At 41.9% G+C, this 21030-nt stretch overlaps 1 non-coding gene across 1 annotated transcript; it reads right to left on the minus strand.

Moving 5' to 3' along the window:
* Positions 1-20144: 20144 nt before the first annotated feature.
* LOC114893509 lies at positions 20145-20232 on the minus strand. The gene has a single exon (XR_003792928.1). It is a non-coding gene; the product is annotated as a small nucleolar RNA SNORA20 (small nucleolar RNA).
* Positions 20233-21030: the final 798 nt, after the last annotated feature.

Genomic DNA, 21030 nt, shown 5'->3' on the forward strand with positions numbered 1-21030 from the left:
GCAGGCTCAGCGGCCATGGCTCACGGGCCCAGCTGCTCCGTGGCATGTGGGATCTTCCCGGACCGGGGCACGAACCCGTGTCCCCTGCATCGGCAGGCGGACTCTCAACCACTGCGCCACCACGGAAGCCCGATCTTAACCATTTTTAAGTTCAACAGCATTAAATATATTCACACTTTTGTGCAACCATCACCGTTATCCATCTCCAGAACATTCTCATCTTCTCAAATTGAAACTCTATCCCCATCAAACAACACCTCCCCATTCTCTCTGCCCCCAAACCCTGGCAGCCACCATTCAATTCTTTGTCACTATGAATTTGATTATTCTACCTCATATAAGTGAAATCATACACTATTTGTCTTTTTTGTGACTGACTTATTTAACTTAGCAAAATGTAGTTATGCTTGACTTTTATTTCTGGTTTCTAACCATCCTGTGATTTTCTTGTCTTTCTGCAGAAGCTTTAATGGTGATTACGTTTCTCTTCTTGAGTAAACTTAAGCAAATCTTCAGCGACAGCTTGGTGAGTTTTTATGTGTGTATGCCCTTGTGTGATCAGCATCTAAGATAGGATGTAGAATATTACCAGTATTCCAGGGGGAATTCTTTAAATACTTTACTCATCAAATTAGCAAAAACTAAGAAGTTCGCTAATACCAAGTGCTTGTGAGGATGTGGGGGAATGGGTAGACTTCTACATTATTAATAAAGTATAAATTGGTGTGCAACTTTCCTGGAGAAAAAAAGATGATAGCTATTATATACGTTGACCTGGCAATCTCATTGCTAGGTATTTACTCTTCTGACACAGTTTGCTGAGATACAGGGATAAGAATGTTCATTGCAGCCTTGTTCGAAGTAGATTAAAACTGGAGAGGGTCCATCATTTGACATCTTAAACACTGTTTGAACAAATTAAGGCACCTCCACACAATAGAATACCAATGCAGTTCTTAAGAAAGACATAGATCTACATAGTGTGCATTATTCTGGAAAGTTCCACAAGGTGATTATTATGTGAACATATGCAAGTTGCAGACCAATTGGCTCAATATGGTTCCTTCTGAATAAATTGAAAGGAATATATAGGAAGATTCGTGTGAGTAAGAGCCTATAATAAATGTTTATTCAACTCTCCTTCTTGTTTTGGAAGAATTCCCCAAAATTAGATTGTCGTGATGGGAGGTGGTGCCAGTAGCTTCCCTCTTCCTGCCCCTTGGAGGCTGGGAAAATCACATGACTTGGGCTCAGCTGATCTTTGCTCTCATCGAGGGGCTTTGATTTTTTTTTAAAAAATCGTTTTTAAAATTTATTTATGTATTTATTTGGCTGCACAGGGTCTTAGTTATAGCACGTGGGATTTTTTTTTTTACATCTTTATTGGAGTATAATTGCTTTACAATGTTGTGTTAGTTTCTGCTGTACAACAAAGTGAATCAGCTATATGTATACATATATTCCTATATCCCATCCCTCTTGCATCTCCCTCCCCTGTTCCCTATCTCGCCCTTCTAGGTGGTCATAAAGCATTGAGCTGATCTCCCTGTGCTAGGCAGCAGCTTCCCATTAGCCATCCATTTTACATTTGGTAGTGTGTATATGTCAATGCTACTCTCTCACTTTGTCCCAGCTTCCCCTTCCCCCACTGTGTCCTCAAGTCCGTCTCTATGTCTGCATCTTTATTCCTGCTCTGCCCCTAGGTTCATCAGAACCGTTTTTTTTAGATTCCATACATATGCCTTAGCATACGGTATTTGTTTTTCTCTTTCTGACTTACTTCGCTCTGTATGAAAAACTCTAGGTCCATTCGCCTCATTACAAATAACTCAATTTCATTCCTTTTTATGGCTGAGTAATATTCCATTGTATATGTGTGCCACATCTTCTTTATCCACTTAGCTGTTGATGGACATTTAGGTTGCTTTCATGTCCTGGCTATTGTAAATAGTGCTGCAATGGACATTGTGGTACACGTCTCTCTTTTTTTTTTTTGCAGTATGCAGGCCTCTCACTGTTGTGGCCTCTCCCGTTGCAGAGCACAGGCTCCGGACGCGCAGGCTCAGCGGCCATGGCTCACAGGCCCAGCCGCTCCGCGGCATGTGGGATCTTCCCAGACCAGGGTATGAACCTGCGTCCCCTGCATCGGCAGGCGGACTCTCAACCACTGCGCCACCAGGGAAGCCCCATGTCTCTTTTTGAATTATGGTCTTCTCAGGTTATATGCCCAGTAGTGGGATTGCTGGGTCATATGGTAGTTCTATTTTTAGTTTTTTAAGGAACCTCCATACTGTTCTCCATAGTGGCTGTATCAATTTACATTCCCACCAACAGTGCAGGAGGGTTCCCTTTTCTCCACACCCTCTCCAGCATTTATTGTTTGTAGATTTTTTGATGCTGGCCATTCTGATTGGTGTGAGGTGATACCTCATTGTAGTTTTGATTTGCATTTCTCTAATGATTAGTGATGTTGAACATCTTTTCATGTTTGTGGCGATCTGTATGTTTTCTTTGGGGAAATGTCTATTTAGGTCTTCCGCCCATTGTTGGATTGGGTTATTTGTTTTTTTGATATTGAGCTGCATGAGCTGCTTGTATATTTTGGAGATTAATCCTCTGTCAGTAGCTTCATTTGCAAATATTTTCTCCCATTCTGAGGGTTGTCTTTTCGTCTTTTTTATGGTTTCCTTTGCTGTGCAAAAGCTCTTAAGTTTCATTAGGTCCCATTTGTTTATTTTTGTTTTTATTTTCATTTCTTTAGGAGGTGGGTCAAAAAGGATCTTGCTGTGATTTATGTCATAGAGTGTTCTGCCTATGTTTTCCTCTAAGCATTTTATAGTGTCTGGCCTTACATTTAGGTCTTTAATCCATTTTGAGCTTATTTTTGTGTATAGTGTTAGGAAGTGTTCTAATTTCATTCTTTTATATGTAGCTGTCCAGTTTTCCCAGCACCACCTATTGAAGAGGCTGTCTGTTCTCCATTGTATATTCTTGCCTCCTTTATCAAAGATAAGGTGACCATATGTGTGGGGATTTATCTCTGGGCTTTCTGTCTTATTCCATTGATCTATGTTTCTGTTTTGGACACGCGGGATCTTTACTTGTGGCATGTGGGATCTACTTCCCTGAGCAGGGATTGAACCCGGGTCCTCTGCATTGGGAGCACAGAGTCTTAACCACTGGACTACCAGGAAAGTGCCAAGGGACTTTGACTTTTGAATGAGTGACGCTAAGTGACATTTGGGCATTTGTTCACACAGTGGTGACAGCAGTGGGGTCCCAGACAGATGGTGTCTGCTAAAACACAGCTTCTTAGAATTCGTGTGCACATGAATTCCCAAGGGATCTCATTAAAATTCAGATTATAATTTTGTATCTTTGCGGGGGGGGGTCCAAGGTTCTGTATTTCTAAGGATTTCCCAGGTGATGCTGATGCTTCTAGTCTGGGGACCATATAAAAAGATGGTTGCTGTGTCTTCTACTTATTGGCATTAGGTGGTACTTTTCACTCCTCCCTGTGTCACCAGGATGGCTCTTCAGCCCTTGTCAATTCTGTGGACCCCAATAGCCTTCCAATAAATATCACCTTTTCAAGCCAGAGTCTGGTATTTGCGACAAAACAATTAATTGACATGATGCCTAAGATGTTTTATATTTGAAGTAATAACACATTGTTAAGAGCAGCTACCCAGGGCAGCAACTAATGTCTACCAAAATTCCATCTCCATTTTCCACATAATTTAGTTAAACTGGACACCTGGCTGCCAAAATACATTTCCCAGCCTCTCTTGGAGCCAGGTGTGGCTCTGTGATTAAGTTATCACCAACAAGATATAAGTAGAGGTGATACATGCAATGTCTGCAGTATCAGTTAGCTATTGCCAGAAATGTTGTGTAGCCAAACCCCCCAAAATGTAGGGGCTTAAAATGACAATAACCTATTTTCATTTATTTCTACAGGTTGACTGACCTTGACTGGGGCAACTGAATTCTACTCCCCATGTTTCTCATTCTTTTTCAGGGACCAATGGATTAGCGAGCCTGGGCATGTCCTTCCCATGACAATGGCAGAGGCACAAGAAAGCAAGGGGAGACACTCAAGGCTTCTTGATGCCTAGGCTCAGAAATGGCATACCATCTGTTTTGTCTTTTTCTCTCGGCCAAAGCAAGTCATGTGATTAAACTGAAAGTCAAGAGGTGAGGACATATGTTCTGCCCATGATGAGATTATTGCAAAGGTATATAAAAAAAAGGTAGGAACACAGGGAGGAGAAAAGATATAAGAAAATTTCTACTCCTGGAAGTTTGGGTTATCTATCATTTATCGAACCACCCTCAAGTTATAGTGGCATAAAATAACAACCATTCTGTGTGCTATCAAAGTCTGTGAGTCAAGAATTCAGGACGGGCATGACAAAGATGGCTTGATTTTGCTGCATGGTGTCTGGGCCTCAGCTGGGAAAGCTTAAAGGTTGAGGTGACTCAACAGCTGGAGGCTGAACTCATCTGGAAGTTTGATGTCTCACTTCCATGTCTGGTGGTTGATGCTGAGCGTTGGGGTTGTGGGGGGACCTCAGTTGGGGCTGTTGGTCAGTACAAGTGACCTCTCTATGTGGCTGCTTAGGCTTCCTTACAGCATGGTGGTTGAATTCCAAGAGCAAGTGCCCCAAGAGAACAAGACATAAGTGCATGGTATTTTTATTGTCCTGGACTTTATTGTGTTGGAAGTCACACAGGGTCATTTCTGTTGTACTTACTGGTTGAGGCAGTCACAAAGGCCCACCTAGGATCAAGGAAGGGTGACATGGGTCCTACCTCACATAAGAGTGCCAAGGTGACATTGTTAGAAGAGCACGTGGGATGGGAGATGGATATTACTGAGGCCATCTTTGGAAATCTGCCACATGAAATGTCCCCTATGTCCCCTTCCCATGATCCAGAAGACAGCTTCAAACTTTCAATTGAGGACAACACCTTAGAGAATGAAGAGCAATAAGATGGACAGAATCTGGGTCCCTGAGCGACACATGGAGCAGAGCCACCCATGAACCAGGACTTCCCTGTCTGGACTGTTATGCAAGGGAAATGACACTATTTTCACTAAGCCTTTCCATTGTGGAGCCTTTATGTTATAGCACCTTATCTTAGTATCCTAATAAACACATTATCTTTAATGAAAGAATTAGAGGTGAGGTGCATATAGAAGTTCTTCCCTTTCTTTGGGGACTTTTTGTACTCTTTGAATTATATAACTACACACATATACACACACACATGAAAATGCCAGTGGGATTATCTAGATGGTCTTAGATCAATTCTTTTTCATTTCTCCAGCAAATATTATTTCAAACTTCATTTGATGAATGAAACCATTGTGTTATGGGCTAAACTGTGTCTCCCCCTCAAATTAATATGTTGAAGCACTAACCCCCAGTACCTCAGGGTGTGATTGTATTGGGAGATATGGCCTTTTAAAAGGTAATTAAGTTAAAATGAGACCATTTTAGTGGGCCCTAATTCAATCTGATTGGTGCCCTTATAAGAAAAAATTTGGACACACAGAGAGACACCAAGGATGTAGATGCACAGAGAGATGACCATGTGAGGACACAGCGGGAAAGAAGCTGTCTGCAAACTAAAAAAAGAGGCTTTAGAAGGAACCAATCTTGCCTATACCTTGAGAGAAGCCTGTGTACCGCAACAAAGAGCCTGTGTGCCACAACTAAGACCAGATGCAGCCAAAAAGAAAAAAATTTAGTGAGAAAAGTAGCATTACTTTGCATATTTGCAAATCTCTTTAATGTCAGGCTTAATAGAAGACATCAGTATTCTCATTTGTGAAACTATCTTATCACCCTGTTGTGATATTTTGTTTTAGTCCAAGTCTATGAAGAAAATCTACAAAGATGAAGTTGGAAAAGGGAGGAAAAAGCATTTCAATAGCCTTTTCAGGAACTCAGGAATTCTTTTTTATACTATACTAAAATTCAAAGAGTGGTAGTTTCGTAAAGGTTAGCTGTAGTGAGCAATCACCATTTCAACGGGTTCTGCTTTATTAAAATCCATTGGTCTACCTTGCACTTTTTATGACATCATGCATTGGTCTTTTGGAAAATATTGGTTCACTAAGTTATGTAGATTTTCCAAACATCTACACATTTCATTACATGATAAAAAAATCCATTTCTTAATATCACCACCAATCTCATCAGAAAAGTCAATATTAGAAAACTGTCAAACACAGTGACAAATACACGACTTCCAAAATTCTAATTTTCTCCTGAAAGCTCAAATTTCATTACTGGCAACAATCACTGTCAGTTGTTTTCCTGGAAGCAGCAGGCCCACTTCATTCATTTTTGAGAAAGTTTCTGCCAAACATCCAAGTCTGAATCACCAGAGTTAGCGTGTTATTTGTTCTTTAAATAAATCATTGTTCATGAAAAAAAAACTGGCCAATTCAACTATCAAACATTCACACAAGTGCTGTCCTCAAGGTACCCACCTACTTGTCTATCATCATTGGCTCAGAGGTGGTCATGTGATATAGGCTGGGCCAATCAGAGTGTGTCTCAGGACAGAGACATTCTATCTCTTTCTCCAGTTGTGAACAGGAAGCATGGAGTTCCAGGGCAGCTGGCAGCCAACTTGTGACCATAGGGATGGCCTACACCATGAATGGCAGGGCAGAGAGATGGGAAGAAACTAGGCCATTGGTGACATCATTGAGCCAGTATACCAAGCCTCTCTTGAAAACCCATTCTACTTTTCATTTATTATATTTATGATGTCTGCTTGGGTTTATCATCCACTGGGTGACTTAAACAACAGACATGTATTTACTACAGCTCTGGAGGCTAAAAGACCAAGATCAATGTTCCAGTCAATTAAGTTTCTAGTGAGGGCTCTTATTCCTGGCTTTCAGATGGCCTCCTTCCTGCTGTATCCACACACGGCATTTCCTTTGTTTAAGAACATGGAGACAGTGTGATTTCTCTCTTTTCCTCTTCTTATTAGGACTTCTTATTGAATTAGGGCCCCACCTTTATGACCTTATTTAATCTTAATTACCTCCTAAAAGCCCTATCTCCAAATACAATCACATTGGGGGTTAGGGCTTTAGCATATGAATTTTAGGAGGACACAATTCAATCCATAGCAACCAGTAATTCTCTTTATGTCCAATGCAGTTTGAGATTTTACTTATTCACAACCAGAAGCATCCTAAACAAGCCAGTGGGAACTTAAGTGATTTTTAATGTCTGAGCCTCAGTTTTCTCATCTGTAAAATGCTTAAAAGTCAGGAGGTCCCTGTTGTCCTCATGTTACCATGTGGATTAAGTGAAACAATGTATTCATGGATTTTTGGAATGATATGAACTTCACGGAAGATATTCATGAAAATTAATATTAACAGGAAGGTTGCCAGACAAGGGTCAGATGTAGGCACAGCAAGGAGAATGAAGAAGGGGGAAATGACATCCTGTTTTTCCAAAGAGACAGATAAACAGTGATGTGAATGTGCATAATTGGGGTATGCACGCCTGACTCACAGATCCAAAAACAAACCTTTAGACCCTATATGGTGAGAGTAATTATGAATACAGCAATATTAGCTGTGAGTGACAAGCCCAATTAGAGGACGTGCAGATGCTTTAGAAGGTCTTCATGCAAAGCATCTTGAGTCGCTCTAAAAGTATTTGATATTTACAGCTCAAGAAAGAGATGAAAACTAAGAGAAGATAGCTCATGATCTGACTGTGGATCTGCTCTATTGTAGGTGCTGTCAACGCCAAGTTTTTCTCTTCTCACCCTCAGTCATCACACCCTGGCCCACTTCCAAAGGCCGGCATCTGCATTCATTTGTCTGCGACTTTCTCTGGCCTTTGAGGCACACACTGTGATCTACCCAGTCAGGCCAGAAATGCCAGGGAAAGAACAGCTCTTCCGTAAGTGCAGTCAACCAGTGACTGGTAGGAAGTGGTGGATAAATACCCCAGCTCTCTCGCTCCTCGGTTGGAAAATACTGAGATCTGTATTCCATGCTGCTTCCCAGAGGCTCCCAGAGAGACTGAGTTCCAGTTTCCCACTGTGGTAACTTGCTTGATAACATGCTCTGTACTGGCTGCCTTCCTTCCCTGTCTCAATTTCCATTCCCCTCCTGGGTCCCCTGGAACCACCTCTAAAATCAACGACTTTCAGTGAAGAGTGTCTAAGAGCCTGCCTCTGAGAGCCCAAACGAAGACACACTTCCCCACCTGCATGTATATATTTTGCCAAGAGTAAGAAGTCCTTACGATTCTCTATAGTGTTTCACACTTTTCAAGGTAAATTCACATACAAGGGGATATTATTTAGCAATAAAAAAGAATAAAATAGTGATGGGGCTTCCCTGGTGGCGCAGTGGTTGAGAGTCCGCCTGCCGATGCAGGGGACATGGGTTCGTGCCCTGGTCCGGGAAGATCCCACATGCTGCAGAGCGCTGGGCCCGTGAGCTATGGCCACTGAGCCTGTGCGTCCGGAGCCTGTGCTCTGCAACGGGAGAGGCCACAACAGTGAGAGGCCCGCGAACCGCAAAAAAAAAAAAAAAATAGTGATGGACACAACAACATGGAGGAATCTCATATGTATTATGCTGAGTGAAAGAACCCGGAATCAAGTGACTACATACAGTATACTTCCATTTATATGATCTCCTGGGGCTTCATGAAAATTATAGGGACAGGTCGATCAATGATTGCTATGGACTGAAGGTGTGGGAAAGAGTTAGTTACAAAGGGTCATGAGGGAACTGTTTGGGGTGATGGAACTCTTCTATATCTTGATTTTGGGGGTGGTTCCATGACTCTGTGCATTTTTCAAACCTCATAGAACTGTACACCAATAAAGGGTGAATTTGACTGTATATAAATTATACCTCAATGAAAAAGGTCATTTAAAGAAAAAGCATTCATCGTCATTGTCTTAGCTGGTTGTCATGACAACCCAGCAGCAATCAGGCATGATTATTCATTTTTTCAGCCAACTGTTTTGAGCTGTATCTGCATTCTGCAATGCTGCTTCCTCCTAAACCCACTGCTGCTTGCCTTCCAATCCACCATTCCTCTCAAATTGTTCTTGCCACGGTCGCTAGTGACCTCATATTTGCTCAAGCCCTTGGCTAATTTTCAGCCCTAACTTCCTTGACTTTTATTTTATTTTTTTTTTACCACTTGGCATTCCTGATGCTCACGACTTGGATCTCCTCCAGCCCATGGCTTTCAAGATGCTGCTCTTTCCCGCTCTGCCTTTGGCTGTCCTCAGTTGCTTCTTTATCCCATCCCTCCCCATTTGCCTACTTTTCCTCTACACATATTTCTCCTCACCTCCCTAGGGGAGCTCATCCAGCCTTTTGGCACCAAATATCACTTAGATACTCATGACTGCCAAATCTGTTTTACCTCTTATCCCCTTACTTCCTACTTACCTGGATTTCCAGTATAATCCTCATCAGTTGGTTTTGCAGCCTCCATTAGTGACATTAAATCAGGGAAGCGTTTTCTAAAACAAAACTTACAGCTCAGTGCTGCTGTCACTAGGTTTCAGGCCACTTACTTAACTTCACATTTTCTTTATCCATTTATCTATTGGTGGACATTTAGGTTGCTTTCATATCTTGGCTGTTGTGAATAATACTGCAATGAACATGGGAGTACAGATATCTTAACAAGATCCAGATTTCCTTTCCTTTGGATATATACCAGAAGTAGGATTGATGGATCATACGGTAGCTCTATTTTTAATTTTTTTATGTTTTCCATAATGGCTGTACCAATTTATATTCCCACCAGAGTGCACAAGTTTTCCTTTTTCTTTACATCTTTACCAACGTTTGTTATCTCCTGTCTTTTTGAGAATAGCAAAGGTTTATAATCTTGACCTCAACTGGTTAAATACAACACTATCCTGAATAAAGCTGATTAAAAGAGCACTATTTCATCTTCCTTTGAATTTTTTAATAACTGTTAAAAGTTATACACATTGAAAGAAAGACTACACTTTAGAAATGCAAAAACTGGAAGGTAACGGTCTCCATTAATCTTTCACCAAGAGCTCACTAATATTAGTCATTTGCAATTAATCCTCTCAAACATTTATTTAGAAATATACACTACTGGGCTTCCCTGGTGGCGCAGTGGTTGAGAATCCACCTGCCAATGCGGGGGACACAGGTTCGAGCCCTGGTCCTGGAGGATCCCACATGCCACAGAGCAGCTAAGCCCGTGAGCCACAACTACTGAGCCTGTGTGTCACAACTACTGAAGCCTGCATGCCTAGAGCCCGTGCTCTGCAACAGGAGAAGCCACAGCAATGAGAAGGCCTGCGCACCACAATGAACAGTAGCCCCTGTTCGCTGCAGCTAGAGAAAGCCTGCGTGCAGCAACAAAGACCCAACGTAGTCAAAAAAAAAAAGAAGTATACACTACTATTAGTTTTCAAAGTTAGAACATATTGTACATGCTGTTCTGTTACCTGCTTTATTTACTTCATAAGATATATTGGATGTCTTGTGATTTTAATGCATTTATTTCACAACTACAGAGGATGCTGCGGTATCCTAAATAATGCTCCTTCACTGAGTTAATCCCTGAATCTGTGAACATTACCTTATATGACAAAAGGGATTTTGCAGATGTGATTAAGTTAAGGATTTTGAGATGAGGAGATATTCCGGATTATCCAGCTGGGTCCAATGTAATCACAGGGGTCTTTATAAGAAGGAGGCAATGCGACGATGGAAGCAGGGGGAGAGAGGTATCTGAAGGTGATACATTGCTGCTTTTGAAGATGGAGGAAGGGGCTATGAGGCAAGCAATGCAAAGAATGCATCTCTAGAACCTGGAAAATGTGAGGAAATAGATTCTCTTCTAGAGCTCCCAGAGAGAAGGACAGCCCTGCTTACAATTAGGTTTCAGATTGGTGGAACCCATTTCAGACAATACATTTATACTATTTTAAGCAACTAAGTTTGTGGTAATTTGTTAGAGCAGTAATGAGAAACTAATACAGATGCCATTCCATGTTGTGGTATAATTTATTTAACATATTTTTTGTTGGTGGCCATTTAGGTTACTTCAAGTTTTTTTTTTTGCCGTTACAAGCACTGCTTGTGGTAGATTGCCAAAATGGTAGCAATTCTTCCTGCTTCTCTGTATCCACACCTTTTGCCATTAATTTTGTAGCATCCTATCACTTTGACTGTGGGCTTGGCTATATGACTTGCTTTGGGTCAATGGAGTGTTGGTAAGAAGATGCATGAAAGGTGCCTATTTGACTGGGCTTACTTACTCTTGCACCAATGCCATCACCATGAGAACTCACCCAGGGTAACCTGCTGGACAATGAGAGACATGTGGAGCATAGCCAAGTTGCCCTTGTCACCCCAAGGTCAACCAGCCAACCATCAATCTTGTGAAAAAGTCTAGCTAAGATCAGCAAAACTATTTGATCTTCAACTGACCCCAGACATATGAGCAACAAACTTACTGTTGTGTGCCATTGATATTTTGCGCTTATTTGTTATGCAGTATTATCATGACAATAGGTAACTGATACAAGGCTGTTCTGAGCATTTGTGCAATTGTCTCTCTAGGTTAGGGTAAACACTACAAATGAAATGTTGAGAAAATGGTGATTGTAGTGGATTTCTTTTGGAGTATCTACTTGTCTACAATCCAATGACCTCCACCCCTCTCTTTGGGAATCATTCTCCCATCCAAAGGAATGGGCCAGGAAGCCATGTTGGTGCAATGTGATTGCTCCTCCCTCCTAACTTCCCCAGCCACCATTGATTAGATTGGGAAGCGTATCTCACTCAAACTGGCTACAGAGCCTTTACTATCCTTTGGAATTGGGACCAAATGATCCTTTGGTTTAAGCCATTGGTCCCTTGATTGGAAAGCACAATGGGAAGGGGATCATTTTTCTTTCTTTCCCAACATACTGCATGCAAGAAAAAAATAATCATGGGATTCCCTGGTGGCGCAGTGGTTGAGAATCCACCTGCCGATGCAGGGGACGCGGGTTTGTGCCCCGGTCCGGGAAGATCCCACATGCCACGGAGCGGCTGGGCCCGTGAGCTATGGCTGCTGAGCCTGCGCGTCCGGAGCCTGTGCTCCGCAACGGGAGAGGCCACAACAGTGAGAGGCCCGCGGACCGCAAAAAAAAAAAAAAAAAAGAAAAAGAAAAAAATAATCACCAACTACCTTGAGTGCTTACTGTGTTCCAGGCACTCTGCATTTATTATCTCATTTTCTCACACCAGCCCTATAATTCAAGTCCCAAGATTATTCCTATTTTTCAGATGAGAAAGCTGAGACTCAGAGAGATTAAATCCCTTGCCCAAGAGCACACAGTCAGAAAGAAGCAGAGACAGATTTGCCTCTCACATAGCTAACCACAGTGCTATATATTCTGCCATCATACGGCAGGAGCTCAAAGAATATTGAGCATGAATATAGGGATGGATGCAGAGTGATAAGATTGAAGCTGATGTGTAGGTATTGAAGAACTACCAGGTTCTGATGGCTTTTTAAAAAAATTAATTTTTATTGTAGTATAGTTGCTTTACAATGTGGTGTTAGTTTCTCTGATGGTTTTTTGATGACTGGTCCTAGTTCCTGTGAGAGGAATGCTTGACCTTGCATTATATGAGGTAAGGCATGTCCCTTCCCATTTATCGTCATCATCATTTTGCTTAGGCTACCTTTAGTTAGTTTATACTACACACTTCAAAAAAAAATAAATATAAGCATGCATGTTTAGGTTTTAAATAACATTTTAACAATACAAATATTAATAATATTAGCATAACTTTGCCCTCCCAACACTGTTATAAAATATTCACCCCCAGAACAGCACGAATTAATGTGTCTTTCCACATCCTAGCCCACACTGGATATTATCAAAATTTTTTTTTTTTATGTTCAAGGAAGAGACAAGCTTCCTTTTATTCTCCCTGGGCTGTTAGACAAAGTTTTCCTGGTACCTATTCCCTAGGGTGTGGTCCTACCTGAGTCCCAGCTCTATATAGAAAATGTCAATTCCTATTCATCTATTCACTAAGGACATGAGGCCTCATCTCTTGCCTTGCAGAGTCAGTAAAGCCCCTAATACTCCCTCACCATTATGCTCTACAAGCTTTTTCAGGACCATGTCACATGCCTACCTCCTGACTCTCAGCTGTCTCTTCTCTGACTCCTGGGCAACCCTTTATCTCTTTAGAGCTCACTCATGCACGTATATTTGTACAACATCATTAACCATTAGGGAAATGCAAATGAGCACCCCAGTGAGATACGACTATACACTCACTAGAATGGCTATCATCCAAAAGATAGATGATACCAATTTCTGGCGAGGCTGGGGAGTGACGTGCCCACTGCTGGTAGAAAACACTGTGGTAGCTTCTTATGGAGTTAAATGTATGCTCACCTTATGACCTGACAATTCCGCTCCTGGGTATTTACCCGGGATAAATGGAAACACGTCCACACAAAGGCTTGTATGTGATTGTTCACAGCAGCTCTCTTTGTAATAGTCAAACACTGGCACCAAGCCAAATGTCTATCAACATGTGAGTGGACAAACTGTGGTCCAGCCATACAACGGAACATAATAAAAAGGAACAGATACTGGTAAACAGACCAACGTGGATGAATCTCAAAGCATTATGTTGTATGAAAGGAGCTGGACACGAAAGAGGAAATACTGTGTGAGTCCATTTACGTAAAATTATAGAATAGATGAGTTTAATCTATAGTGACAGAAAACAGATCAGTGAGGGTCTGGGGACAGTGATGGGGTGTTGGTGATATAGGGATGGGAGTGTTGACAGCAAAGGGGCACGAGGGAATTCTGGGTGATGGACATGTTCTGAATCTTGATGGTGGTGGTGGTTATGTGGTGTATACATTAGTCATCAAAGTGTAATTTTCAGATGTATGCCTTGTATTGTAGATAATTTATATCTCAGTAAAGTTGGTTACAGTGTGTTCCGTGTTATCCAGTAGGGACTTGATATAGTGACGGGCTTTTCTCCATGTCCTGTCCCACCGTTGGACTCCTCCTGGAAATCTTTGGCATGTCTTTCGCTAGCCCAACATTTTTTGAGAACCCGCTTTGTGTGGGACACTATTTAAAGTGTTTACTTAAAAAGATAAAGTGCTCATTTATTTCATAATCACTTCATCAAGATTAGCCCATTCACAATTCTTAACCTATTTTATAAGGAGGAAACTGAGACTCAGAGTAACTGTTATGGATTGAACCGTGTCTCTTCATAATCTTAGTCCATTCAGGCTGCTAGAACAGAATGCCACAGTCTGGATGGCTTATAAAGAACAGATATGTATTCCTCACAGTTGTGGAGGTTGGGAAGTTCATGATCAAGGCACCAGCAGATTCAGTATCTGGTGAAGGCCTGCTTCCAAATGGCCATATTCTCCTTGTGTCCTCACATGGCAGAAGGGATGAGAGAGCTCTCTGGGGTCTCTTCTTATAAGGGCATGAATCCCATTCTGGAAGGCTCCACCCTCATAGCCTAATCACCACCCCAGAGGCCTCACCTCCTAATACCATCACATTGGGGTTAGGATTTCAACATATGACTTTCGGGGGATATATTCAGTCTATAGCATCCCTGAAATTCTGACCTTGAAGTCCTACCTCCCAGTACCACAGACTGTGACCTTATTTGGAAATAAGGTCATTGCAGACATACTAGTTAAAATGAGGTCATTAGGGTGGGCTGTAATGCAAGGTGACTGATGTCCTTATAAAAAATGGGAAATTCAGTCACAGCCACACCTACAGGGAGAATGCCGTGTGAGCATGAAGACAGCCATCTAGAAGCCAAGGAGAAAGGCTGGAGCAGACCTTTCCCTCACAGCTCTCAGTAAGAACCAGTCCTGTTGCCAGCTTGATTTTGGGCTTTTAGCCTCCAGCACCATGAGTAAATAATATTCTTTGTTTGTTTGTTTAAATGCCCAGTTTGTGGCACAGTCCTCCCACAGTATCTGTGAGGCATTCATTTCAGGTCCCCTGTGGGTACCAAAATTCGTGGATGCTCAAATCTCTTACAGTTGGACTTAATCCATGAGTCCCTGAATCCGAGGGTTGGTTGAATCCCCAGATGTAGAACACACATATTCCAAGGGCCGACTGTAGTTTGTTCTGGCTGAGCTAGCAAACTAAAACAGCAACCTAGGATTCACTTTGCTGTACAGCAGAAACTAACACAATGTTGTAGATCAACTATACTCCAATAAAAATTTTAAAATTAATTAATTTGGCTGTGAGGGGTCTTAGTTGTGGCATGAGAACTCTTAGTTGCAGCATGTGGTATCTAGTTCACTGATCAAGGATCGAACCTGGGCTCCCTGCATTGGGAGCACGGATTCTTAGCCACTGGGCCACCAGGGAAGTCCCTCCAATAAAAATTAATTATTGAATATTAAAAAAAAAAGAAATCATGAAGGTAGGAAGCGCCAAATCTTGCAGTCTGACCACAGATTCAATTTCAAATTCAATCAATTTCACAAATTCAATTGATTGCTTTCACTGTGTGTCCTTTCTTGGTTTAAATGATTGGCTCACACGGGTGAGGGATAAGGGCATTTCATGTGACATTTTCATCTCTTGCTTTCCTCTCTCCTGATTGCCCTTCCTAACTAAGTGATTGGACTTTGCCCAGAATATATAAGCAGCAATTCCTTAGCCTGGGAGGATGGCAAAGGCGTTCACTGTGCTGGTGGTGGAAGGTGTCATATTTCCTCAGCAGCTCTGTGTGTGCAGTTTTAGCTGTGGGGCTCTGAAAGAGACCTACACCACTCTGGAGGGCATTATAAGTTTGGTCAGCTGTCTGCTCTTTGGCTAAGAGAAACATGATCGGGAGAACATAAATAATGATCCTCTTCCTTTGGGAGAGCTGGCTCAAAAACAGACATCACTATAGATATAAATGTGTACGTGGAACAGTCCTTAAGATTTATTGGGGATTCCTTGAAGAATGTATTTTCCCTTTTGTATCTGTTTCCTTTTGTAGCCAGAGGAGACAAAAAATCAGGTCAAGCAGACTGCTGAGAAAAGTGACCCGAATCACAGGGACTCAGAAAATAACTTGTGATGCTCTGGCAACAAAAAACTGGTTTAAAAAAAATGGTTAAACTCCATTTGCCATTCTGCTACACATGTTTTCCACCTTATTCTGTGCCCTCAGAGGCTGACCTATAAAGATGACATCACTGCATTTTATTGTCTCCTGCTGTACTAGTCAGGGTTCTCCCGAGTAACAGAACCAATAGGATGTATATATAAAGAAATAGATTTATTATAAAGAGTTAGCTCATGCAATTATGAAGGCTGACAAGTCCAGAATTTTCAAGGTGGGCCGGGAAACTATAGATCTAAGGGAGCCAATGGTGTAGTTTCAGTCATAAGGCTGGCAGCCTCAACAGACCCAGGAAGAGCCAATGCTGGATGTTGAATTGGTGGGATGGGTCAGAAATAGATATAATTGAAGAGAAAGAGAAAAGAGAGCCAGGTAGAGGTGATAGCAAGCCCAAGGAGCTGATATAGTGTTTTTGGTCCAGGATCTGTGAAAGCTCTTGACACAGGAATTTTGACAGTTCAGTCTCAGAGCTCTGCACTAACACTTCTCTGGAGGTGAGTAAAAGAATGGGGGGAGGAGCTACTGACTGGACATCATGCATTGGTTGTACAGGTTGTGCACTGCACAAATCTAAGGGATGCCCTAGCTGTATGCAGCAGACCTGGTGTGATGGCAGTCTCTTCCCTTCTCATCTCTTATTTCAGTTGCCTCCTATTTTTGAGTGGAAACACTCATAACAGTCTGGTTGGAGTAGCACACACTTATCCTGTGAGTGACACTTTATTACCATTCCAAATATCTGGCTGCTCTCAACTTCCAGACTGTAGTAGACACAAATGACCACACATTTTTCGCAGTTTCTCCCATCGTGAAGTGGAGGCCATTTCCCCATACCCCTGAAGCTGGGCTGGGTCATGTGACTTGCTTTGACCACTAGAATATGGCAAAAATGATAGCAGGAGAGTTTTGACTCTAGGCCTTAAGGGATTTGTAGCTTCTGCTCTTGCTTTCTTACAACTCTTCTGCCATCATGTAAACAAGCTCAGGCTAGTCCACTGGAGGATGTGTTACCACAGGGGGTGGAGGTGAGCTCTTCTAGCCAATAACCCTCAGACTACTCAGCCTGCCAGCAGATATGAATGAGGCCATGCTAATCATCTAGACCCAGCCACAACACCAGAAGACTGCAGAGATCAGCTGACCTGGCCAAAATCAGATGAACCACTGAATTAACCTAAACAATTATGACAAATAACTAGTGTTTTATTGTTCTAAACCACTAATTTTGGGGGTGGTTTGTTATACAGAAAGTGCTAACTAATACGTAGACACAGAGGAGGATAAATTTTCTCTACCCTCTTGAAGTTTAGTGTAGTCATGTGACTTGCTCTGGCCAATGACTTATGAGCAGAAGTGATGTGAGTCACTTCTATGGAGTATTTAAGAACTGGGGCACCATGCTCCATCTTCCTTTTCACTGCCATGGTAACTGCCGTTGTTTGAGCTGGTGGAGACTTCAACAGTCTGGGTCCTTGGATGACAGTGTTTGTGGAGAACTTTTCATCTGTGAAGGACTTTTAACATGAGTGAAAATGCACTTTTACCATTTACCAGTATCACCAAGATTTGGAGATATTTGTTATTGCAGCATAACCTAGCCTATACTGATTAATACATCTCAGTCCAGAGATCTGAGATGTCCTTCCCTGCTCCACATGAGCTACAGTTTGCATGGATCTTTGTGCTGGGGAGACTTTTACATCATGTTCTCTTTCCTCTTAGAAATCACAAGTTCTTCATCCATATCCTGCCTCATACACAAAGTTTATTGTCACTTAGCAAAACCCTCTTTCCTTGCTTCAAAGAGGAAGGAGTGGAAACTTTTTGTTATTTAAAGAGACATAGAACAAAGGGGAATATTCATTCATTCATCCATTCAACAAATATTTTAAAGGAGGTTATTTTATTCTTTCATTCATTCACTTATTTATTCATTCATTCAAAATATATTTATTGAACATCTTGTGCTACAAATAGTTGCAGGTGCTGGAACTGCAGCTATGAATGAAACAAAGCCCCCGCCTTCTGAATTTCATGTTCCAGTGCAGGGGATACTAACAACAAACAGATATATAGTATAATATCAAGTAGTGATAAACACAACTATGAAAAGATCAACAAAGAAAATCAGGGTAAGGGGTTATAAAGTGACGAGGGCTGTTTTTCAGGTAGGGTACAGAAATGACCTCTCTGAATGAGTGATATTGTTACTGAAAGTAGGGTTCTGGCTGCTCAGTGCTCAAAAGGCAATAAAGGGGCAAGGTTGGTGGAAAGGAAAATTTGCTTTATTTTGGATGACAGCAACTGAGGGGGGTGGAGGAGGGCGGACTCCTGTCCAAAGGCCACCTCACCCCCCCACTGACAATCAGTGGGCAAGAGCTTTTATAGACGGAGGGAGGGGGCTACATGCAGAAACAGCACAGTCAGCTCTGACAGTCATCTTGAAATTGGTCATGCGGTGATCTGGTGATCTGACCAGCGTCATCTTGATTGTTTTTTTGTGTGTGTTGGGGGGCCATGCCGAGCAGCTTGCGGGATCTTAGTTTCCTGACCAGGGATTGAACCCAGGCCCTCGGCAGTGAGAGAGTGGAGTCCTAACCACTGGACCGCAAGTGGATGGATTCCCCCATCTTGATGGTTTTAAGCACAGTCTTCAGTTCCAGGGGTCGGTTTGTTCCCATTTCCTTGAGACCAGTTCTCGGAATTGTGGCAGCTTATATCATGGCTACAGTCTGTTCATCATGTAGTTAACTCCTCCTACCTGGTAGGGGTTTCAGTATCTACGAGATAACTCACAGGATATGGCTTGGAATAGTATCTATAGCCCTTGGGAAGGAACTAAAGGTCCTTGACTTTGCTTACTGACTAAACTATTAATGTTTTGTCTTATTTCACTGTCTTCCTTTGCTTCTGTATTTTCTCACTTCTCTGATTAAACTTATTCTTTGGCTAAAGTTTTTTTTCCACAGACAAAAGACAGGCAGAGGACATGGGGGGAAGTACCATAGGGTCCTGCTCCCTTTCAGTATTTCATCAGAGACCTGAACAAAGTGATGGAGTGAGGCTGGGGGCTCTCTGAGGCAAGGGAATTTCAGGCAGAGGGAAGAGCAGGTGTGAAGTCCCCAAGGCCTAGTTTTGTGACTGAAAGTTCAGCGCAGAGAGAAAAGGGGGAAACATATTTATTGAACACCTACCATTTCCCAGAGACTTTATTAGGTGATCTCACCACACATTAAATCATGGAGGCAGAGACTGCTGAGTGTTTACCAAAATCCATCCCCTTTTCGTCTCAGGGATGCAGCTAGAATACATTCTCCAGCCTTCCTTGCAGTGGGTGCAACCAATCCAAGTGGGAATTAAATGAAATATCATGCTGGATACTCCTTCTGGACTGGCTGACCGTTGTCCTCCCAGTCTCCTGATTAGTTCAGCACATCACATTGCCTTCTAAAATGTCTCTCTTCAGGCATCATTTTTGCGGGCAGAATTGGAAAACCAATTGGAATTGTTCAGAAGGTGCCCAGACTTTGGCTATCGGGCCAATTCCATCTTCCTTTTCTTTTTTTTTTTTTTTGAAATTCTTAAATCAATATTTTAATAAGTCCACATAGAAATTCACTCTAAGTGCCTTGATTAAATGCTGCATACATAGGACATTTAGACACGGAAGCAATGTCTTGACCATGCAGAAGAGATAAAATGCTTACTCCATCTCAATGTACAATGGCCCAACATTAGTATTATTTTTTTAATTTGCATTGGAGTATAGTCAGTTTACTATGTTGTGTTAGTTTCAGGTGTACAGCAAAGTGAATCAGTTATACATATACATATATCCACTCTTTTTTTTTAGATTCTTTTCCCATACAGGCCTTTACAGAGTATTGAGTAGAGCTCCCTGTGCTATACAGTAGGTCGTTATTCGTTATCTCTCTTTTGTATAGTATGGCCCAACATTATTTTATCCCATGCATATAACTGCTCATGTCATTGAAAGACTATAGAAGCAAATAAATGGGAAGCAACTTTCTTTTCTTCTTTTAATTCAGTCTGGCTGTATTTGAATTTCACAGGTTTTGGGCTTCCTCTCTGGGCCAGTGGATCAGTGGATTGTTGCAATTATGCTTCATTACAAACGACCCCAATGCTCAGTGGCTTAAAGCAATAGTCCTATATTCCCATGCACTTGTGAGTCTTCCAGGTTGGCAAAACTGGACAGGGGCTCAGCTGGTTCACTCGGCTCCATGCTTCTTTCATCCTTGTCCTGGGATAGCTGTGCTCATGGTGATAGCAGAGGTGCAAGAGGGCAGGTGGAAACATGGGAGGTCTCTTAAGGCCCAGGCTTGGAACCGGCTTATTGCCATTTCTGCCCATGTGCTATTGACCAAAGCAAGTCCAAAGGCAAGCGTTGAGGAAATACATGTCACCCACAATGAGGATGTGCCAAAGATAGGGATACAGGAAGGAGTGAATAGTTGGGGCCAATCTATCTATGGTCACCAACTCTTGCAAAAGACACTAGAGTTTAAAAGTTGGTTGACTCAGGATGGTCTCATCCACATAAAGGAAAAAGAAGAAATTCTGGACATTTTCAAAGGACTTTTAAGGAAACCAGGATGGCTATTTATATTCATCATGAAGTGACTCATACAAGTCATGTGATTTAAAAATAGGAAAATTCAATGCTAATTGCATAGACTAACAATAATAACATCTTACACTGCATTGCATTTTAGAGTGCGCAATGCATTTTAATATCTGATGCCTCATTTTATACTCAAAACAGCCCTCCTCAAGTATTATTATCCTAATTTTGAACA

Source organism: Monodon monoceros, unplaced genomic scaffold (genome assembly GCF_005190385.1).
Source record: "Monodon monoceros isolate NGI ecotype Baffin Bay Population unplaced genomic scaffold, NGI_Narwhal_1 Super_Scaffold_12, whole genome shotgun sequence".
NCBI classification, from domain to species: domain Eukaryota; kingdom Metazoa; phylum Chordata; class Mammalia; order Artiodactyla; family Monodontidae; genus Monodon; species Monodon monoceros.